An 8,652-nucleotide genomic window follows, 5' to 3' on the forward strand; every position below is an offset into this window, starting at 1 on the left:
TGTGGCCTACGAGCAGCCGCTAGACCATGAAATCCAAGTTTTCTCACCTCCCGCCTAACTGTCATTCTACCTGCAGTGGACCCTGATGCAGTTTGGAATTCCTGTGTGATTGTCTGGATAAATGACTGCCTATTACTCATTACGACCCTCTTCAACTGTCTGCGGTCTCTGGCAGTCAACAGACTAGGTCGGCCTGTTCGCTTTTGTGCTGTACGTGTGTCTTCACGTTTCCACTTCAGTATCACATCGTTTACAGTGGACCTAGCTATGTTTAAGAGTGTGTAAATCTCGCGTACAGCCGTATGACGCAAGTGACACCCAATCACCTGACCATGTGTGAAGTCCTTGAGTTCCGCAGAGCGCCCCATTCTACTCTCTAACGATGTCTAATGATTACTAAGGTCGCTGATATGAAGTACCTGGCAGTAGGTGGCAGCACAATGCACCTAATATGAAAAATGTATGTTTTTGGGGATACCCGGATATTTTTGATCACATAGTGTATTTATTGACATCAGGGGGCCTGGTATTGCCGAATAAATAATAAATAGCAGTGTCTGTGTTGTTAAAAAGTGGAATGCAATGTTCTTTCAGACATGCATTGCTAGCGCAAACTGGGAAACCCGGGTTTGTGACCCAGGGCGGCACAGCTTTTCATTGGCTTCAATTCACATTCGCAATTGGGAAAACCAAGAGCTTAAGGTCGATTCATTTATTTTAGACTACATCAACCTTAAAAATTCCCGTTTAACCTTCACCACATTAGAAATAATCAGATATTCTGTACCTCATTTCATCACTTCATATCACATATTCCATCTCACATCTTATACCTCTCACATGTCTCAGCTCACGCGTGTATTACCTCACATCTTTCAAGTATCAATCTTATATCCTTTCAAGTACTCATTTTCAAATGAGATTATTTTGCAATCAGGGTATGAGAAAGATTGCTGTCTTTCATTGGTATCAAGTGTTTATACGTGCTTGTTAACAGGTAGAGCACATTTAAAGTGGTTAAACAAAATATATAGGGTAACGGATGCTAGTTCCATAGTTTCTTCTTTGTTCTTAGACGTATCCCTACAATAGCCTATGCAGAGTGCTGTACCTGTGACATGGATGCATATCCAAAGCAACATTGAACCACACTTCTTTATAACAAAGACACTGTTATTTCATCTTCGAACAACTTTCTCGTTGATAGTGCATTATTGGTTAAATGCTTAAACGGTTTTAAGATCTATGTTAAATTACTACCAACCCAAAATTGTCTCTCGTTGAGTGGAATAATAAGGTAGAATTTAGGACAGCAGAATTGCAACGTATGTTTAGTTACAATTATAGATTGTGGTTTTCGAGAGTTGTTACGAGTAACAGTTGATTACACCAATAGGGTAACTGGATGAGGTGGAGCTGCAGAAGACTTTGATGCGTTGCTTAGAGCGCTACGAATACCTTGTTCCATTCAAAACGTTATCAACTCATTATCTATATCAACAGTGGTGAGTCTGTAGTAAGAGTTTCGAATTAGCTCGGATGAGATGATAACTCATCAGTACTTGTTACGGCCACTTGCAAAGCGCTGCTGCCCCTATTCCCGCACTCAGCCCTTCAATCAGATTCTATCAGCACCACTGTACAACAGAAAGGGCTTTAAATGCGTGTATTCCTTAATTACGTCCCTGATTTCTCTTTGAAGATGGCCAGCAAAGAGCGCAGTATCAAGGCAACCCAGTCGGTCCTATAGGAGCAATTGTCAGATAATTGGATCGGGAGAGGAACCATCCACATTACGGTAGTCACTAGTACGAAGTCTGACAAACTGGAGGGTTGGAGTGGAGGGAGGGAGGGGGGAGGGGGAAGAGGCGGTTTGGTGAGGGGTGGAACGGAAGGCCGAAGCGGAGGTGTCTGACTGTGACAGCTCGTTCAGACTTCAAAGCGGCGGCAGCTTAAGCTGTTACCTTTTGTGAGTCGTGTACGAGCCGCGGAGAGGTGCGCGGGCGACATTCTGCCGCTCGTGAATATTAATACGAGCGGGACTGCAATTACCGGCACCGCGTGTGTCTGCGGGCGCCGGCACTTCCATTAGGGGGCGCCGGGGGTCGGCGCTCGCCGCTTCCTGCCGCGGCCTGCCCGCACGCTCGGGGGATTGTCCCGTCCCGTAGCGTCCCGCCGGTTGCTGGCCTTTTTAATCAGGCGCGACGCGCAGCCTACAAGAAACAAGTGCTTCACCCGCCAGCGCAATTGCTTCAGCGGTGCTCCTCCAAGAGCGCGTTTTTAGTGTCGCGTTAAAAAAAAAAAAAAGAAGAAGAGCGGTGGCCTTCCCATCCGGATTAAAAAGTGGAGCCCATCCGAACATGCCGTTTGTGAAAGTACTCAAGAATGCAAGCGTCATCTCGATATTAAGCCCCTAGTATTCACTAACGGCTCACCGAACTCAGGCCTAAATTGTTTTATCTTTGATTCACAAATTTTCAAAATCATCACAATTTTGTAACATACAGGTTTTATTTTTTATTTATAGATTTATTGTTCCGTGGGACCAAATTAAGGAGAAGTGTCCATGGTCATGGAACGAGTCAACACATGAAATTATAAAACGATAGCAGAAACAGATAAAATGAAATATAAAAAACATATTCAGGCGACAAGTCATAAGTTTAAATAAAGAAAATCAACAATGTAACACTGGAATTTGCTTAATTTTTTAGCTCTTCAAGGAGCTCCTCCACAGAATAGAAGGAGTGAGCCATGAGGAAACTCTTCGGTTTAGACTTAAAAGAGTTTGGGCTACTACTACGATTTTTGAGTTCTTGTGATAGCTTATTGAAAATGGATGCAGCAGAATACTGCACTCCTTTCTGCACAAGAGTCAAGGAAGTGCATTCCACATGCAGATTTGATTTCTGCCTAGTATTAACTGAGTCAAAGCTGCTAACCCATGGGAATAGGCTAATATTGCTAACAACAAACGACATTAAAGAAAATATATACTGTGAGGGCAATGTCAGAATTCCCAGACTGTTGAATAGGAGTCGACAAGAGGTTCTCGAACTTACACCACATATAGCTCGAACAGCCAAAAATTCCCTTTTTGAATCAGAAGAATCACCCCAAAAAATAATACCATACGACATAAGTGTATGAAAATATGCGAAATAGACTACTTTTCGTGTTGAACTGTCACTTATTTCAGATACTGTTCTAATGGTAAATAAAGCAGCATTTAGTTTCTGAACAAGATCCTGGACATGGGCTTTCCACAACAACTTACTATCTATCCGAACGCCTAGGAACTTGAACTGTTCCGTCTCGCTTGTAATATGCCCATTCTGTCTGATGAAAATATCGGTTCTTGTTGAATGTGAGTTAGAAACTGTAAAAACTGACTCTTACTGTGATTTAGCATCAAATTAGTTTCCACAAGCCACGAACTTATTTCATGAACTATATTATTTGATACTGTTTCAATATTACACACAAGATCCTTCACTACCAAGCTGGTGTCATCAGCAAACAGAAATATTTTTGGGTCACCTGTAATACAAGAAGGCATATCATTTATATAAATAAGAAACAGCAGTGGCCCCAGCACCGACCCTTAGGGAACGCCCCACTTAACAGTGCCCCATTGGGCACCCTACTTCCGAGTGATGGACAACATCGCCTTGAAGAAACGAATCTCCAAAAGTGGCAGAACATTATGATTCTTCTTCTCCCACAAGAATTAAACCGGTTGGTACAATACGACTCCTTAATCCACCCATCTTCTCTTGTGGCTGCCTGAGTCCCTTCTTCCTTTAGGGATGTGCTACAGCAGGTATTTTGGTATACGTTCATCACACATTTCTCCTATATTTTGGTATTTTCTATAATCCGAAAACTTTTCCTTTTAAGCTGTACATTCTTAGATTCCTCTGGGTGATCTCATTTTATAATCTCCCTCTTGTTGTTACTTCCTCGGCTGTTCTCACAAATCTCTAGCTGGTTGTTTGGAGCCCACTGTGTGTTGTAGAGTTCAGAGCGCAGCACTCTTTTCCGTATAGTCCCTAGGGAACTGCCGTAACTTTATAAAACTTTAGCAGTGTTGTAGCACTTACATCTGGTATCGATTATGACGCTTCCATGTAACCTCTTAGTTTGCTAGAGGTACTGTAAATTCTGTCTTATGTAAATTCATTTACTTATTCTTTAACTTTACAGTTTCTTTGTTTACATGTCCTTTTTAAAACCACGTTGTTTTGTTGGACATACCCAGTAAAGTATTATATGTGTACCTAGTTCATCCTTAGGGACTGTAGTTAACGTTGTGAAAGCTGGAAGTAAGTTCCCCTTCAACAAAAAGGCTCAGGTGGGAACGTAAAAGGTGGTTTGGCGCAAGAAGTCTTTGTGACATAGGTAATGTGTAGCCAGCATCCAATAAGCTAACATCCCGACTGATTAACGATGCAACGTTTTCAGAAAAAGTGGAATAAATATAACTCGGATGTGGAATATTATTTTCTATTGTGTTATAGCGTTTATTGGTTTGCTCTGGATCGTGGAATTCCGAGGCCAAAAAGATATTTTACAAAGCATATTACATAAAGAGCTGTGACTGCATCGCAAGGATGTGTTTCGATTCCACAGAAGAGCGACACTTCAGTCAAAGTAGATATTAAATTTATAATGACTTGCTTGAACCAGAAGTCTGACGAGTCTCAAATACAAAGCATTCCAGTTTTCGCTTTGTACAATGAATCCGAATTTATCCTTAATTATTTACCTTGGCAGGGCCCTTTACCTGTTACACAGATATTCCGAGTTTTGTCGTGGTAATGAACATGATCAATTTTGCTTTAAGGTTTTGCTAAGTTCGTGGAGAAAATCTCTTAATTGTTTAAGCAGTCTTTCCTGTAAAGTGCGCCACGTACTTATCAAAGTCACTAAGTACAGAGAAAGTTTAAAGAATATTAATTAAAGTGATAAATTTTGGTTATTGAAATCATGGCATCGTACTTAAATTTTGCATAGTAAAACAGTGGTTAGAAAAACGAAACATATGCCATAATAGATCAGGTTTACGACACCCCCTTTTGCATGTACATTTGTGTTTATGTCTGTATTGTTACTGTGTCATGATAGAACTATTAGTCCAAACCACAGTCAGACCAGTTTCTGTCCCCCTCCTATGCTGAAATACTGTTTTAATAAATTTAAAGGGAAATTTTGAGCAATGTCCTTTAATTGTTGCAGAAACATTTATGCACATAAAAATATAATCGACGATAGATGAGTAACATTACTTCAGATTCATGCACCCTACAGCTCACTTATGTTCTGTACAATGCAAAGACTTACATGCAACTCTTGAAAACTAATATCGTCCACGTTAGTTAGTTAATATAATAGCCCGTAACTGTTTCAAAATCACTATTCATCAGTAGTGGAGTTTTAGGGTCACCTCACGTCCAAATTATTTGTATTTCGTTCCTATTAAGTGGAGCATTACAATTAGTGTTATCCTTTACGCAAAAGAGTAGGCAGTGTACATTTATGTACAGTTGTGGGTTACCAACACATTTACATTTGTCTGTGTTGGTCATGAATACTTACCTTGCTAATAAGTAGTAGTATGTGCTGTTGTTCCTTCGTGTCACAATCAAATCTCTCGTGCAGTAGAGTTGAATGCAATGATTATTTTACCCTGTTCACAGTACAGTTACTTGAAACTACTCTTGTCTAATCAGGCTGGTAACCAAATTTATTAGCTTGACCAAGATTTCGATTTTCAATTGTAATACCGTTCGTTCCATTCCCACTAGAATAACTGTTCCAGTCTTTCAGTACGTAATCTTTCAGGTGACGAATGACCACCAGATTACTTTCCATTAGCACATACAGTCACGGACGATTCAAAACCTTGTCAAATGTGTAGTATTTTAGGATCTGATTGCTACTGTGCGTAGTTAACCCCCATGGAGTATTATAGTGTGTCCTTTTGTAACTTTCTCCTGACCGTTCTTCTGATGGCGCCACACTTTATACTGAATCTCTGTCATTCATTATTCAAAATCCACTTGGGCCCCCGCCAGCACGCAGAAGTGCTGTAACACGACGTGGCACCGACTCGACTGATGTCGAAAGCAGTGCTGGAGGGAACTAACACTATGAATACTGCGGGGCTGTTCATAAATCTGTAAGAGTGCGACGAGTTTTGGAGGGCACCAGAAGTGTTTAAACTCAGAAACGTCTTCCTAGAGTCACTCTGTAGCAATTATAGACTTGTGGGGTGTCGCATAGTCCTGTGTAATTGCCCAAGTCTGTCGGAATGCATAATGGACATGAATGGATGCAGGCTTACGTACGTGTCACCTGTCAGAGTCGTGCCTAAACGTATCAGGGGTGCCATATCACACCAATTGCACACGCCCCACACCATTATAGAACTTCCACCTGCTTGAACAGTCCCCTTCTGACATGCAGGGTCCATGGATTCATGAGGTTGCCTCCATAGCCGTACGTGTCCATCCGCTCGGTACAATTCGAAACGTGACTCGTCCGATCAGGCAAAATGTTTCCAGTCATCAAGAGTCCAATATCGGTGTTGACGGTCCCATATGGGTAATATTTAAATAATAACTGAATCATTCGCATGCGGATACTTGTTGATGGCCCAGCATTGAAATCTGCAGCAGTTTGCGGAAGGGTTGGACTTCCGACACTTTGAACAATTCTCTTCAGTCATCGTTGGTCCCGCTCTTGGAGGATCTTTTTCCGGCCGCAGCGATGTCAGAGATTTGATGTTTTGGCAGATTCCTGATATCCACACTACACTCGTGAAATGGTCGTACAGTAAAATTTTAACATTCCGCGTGGTGTCCGTTTGTTCTAAGTTGTGTCTCCCTAACACCTTCGCGCAACTACGCTCTGAGCGTGTGTTTTAGGGAATTGACTAGTTTGAACTTGGGACCTGTTGCTGGTAAGGAGACGCCAGACCATACATGACATGTAGAGTTCAGAAGAGTCCAGTGACACTAGCGTTGATATAATCAAATACTTAATGATTTCAGCGTCAGCTCCACTGCACTCCCTGTAAAAGAATCTTAATACTAACTAAATTTAGTGGTAGGGGTTCAAGGCTTTCCTATTTCTAGTTAGCTGGTAAAATAATGTGGAAAAAGCAGTTAAGTTTACCATTCTACTCACAAAACATTGTTTATAAATTGCACTATTGATAAAAGGACATATTTTAATACAGAATGATAAAAACCAGCTGCGTTCAACAAAAATGTGAACGAATATTCCCTGAATGGGTTTCCAAGTTCTACAATGGATCGAAGTATGACCTATGCCATATCACATCTATAATCTAGGTTTAAGTTAAGTTTCATAAAAGAGAAAACTATCCAAATGATCTACAGTGACCCTCAATTATCTTTAATTACTTATCTAACTTGTCGTAAATTACAGTGGCTGATGTGGCTTCTCAGTAATTATATAACAGAAAAATCATCATGTTTCAGATTTTAACTTCACATAGCAAATGTGAATACCATGAGCTTTAATTGACTATCGACACTAGTATTACGCAAAACGGGGTATAACAGATGAGACTTCTGCAGCTCTGAGTAAAGCCTTATGCGCTCAAAAATGCGGCATCACGTTCGTTCGTTACCTTGTCGGTGTTTAGGCAGCGTCAGGGGTCAGCGGGTGGCCCAGCTAAATGTATCTCGCCTTCTCGGAAGCAACTCTCTCTAATTTCTCCTTACTACCATTTACCGAAGTTGGTTTAAAAAAAGCTGTCTGGCTGTGTTTTCAACTGACCAATCAGGGTCTCAATGTTAACCTTAAGCTCCGCCTACAAAATTCTGTCTATCCAATGAGCAACGTTATACTTTTCGTGGTGGGGCAATGTTTTTAACGTTTGCAACGTAACAGAGACGCGAAAAAGTCTCACGCTAAAACTTGCAGCTGGTGTGGCCCTTTTAGTGTTATCGTAAGATCTGTACTGTTCTTCTGGAGGGCTCTATCTTTTAACAAGGGCTGGGGGGGGGGGTGGTCCTGGCGACCAGCTGGCGACGTGGGTGTCCGTCCCTTATCGTAGGGCCTCCTAGCCTACACGATTCTGCTCTCGGCCTCTGTTCTCGTTTCTCCCCTCGGAACACTGTCTGTTTCATGGTGGGATTGTATGACATGCATTTAGGCGTTCTTATGTTAATCTGTGGTATTCCATTTGCTCACTCGTTGGTCGTATTACTTTGGTTACTTTAATGTCAGGATTTATTTGTAGCTATGTGACATACTGCCGGATTTGCTATCATGTCAGGGTTTTCATGGAAGGTGTTGGATTTGCCTGACACCTTACACATAGCCACCCTTCGAACTTAATTTTTGCACTGAAGTTCGGCAATGATTGAAACGTTGTCTAAGTCAGTCAAAAATTATTCCTTTATCTAAATTTTGTTGCCTACTGTTCAGCCACGTTATTCTGGTTCTATGCTAGTTTGTATTACAAATTTATATTTTTATATTCTTCCACATTATTTTCAAACATATGTTTATATTTACAAGAGAAGAATATTTTTTATGCTATTATCATTATTAATTTTTAATTATTTTCTTTCTTTATTTAAGTGTGAAGTTTGTTTTTTAAGAAAGTGAGGAGTC

This window comes from Schistocerca serialis, chromosome 2, assembly GCF_023864345.2.
Source record: "Schistocerca serialis cubense isolate TAMUIC-IGC-003099 chromosome 2, iqSchSeri2.2, whole genome shotgun sequence".
Classification (NCBI taxonomy): Eukaryota; Metazoa; Arthropoda; class Insecta; order Orthoptera; family Acrididae; genus Schistocerca; species Schistocerca serialis.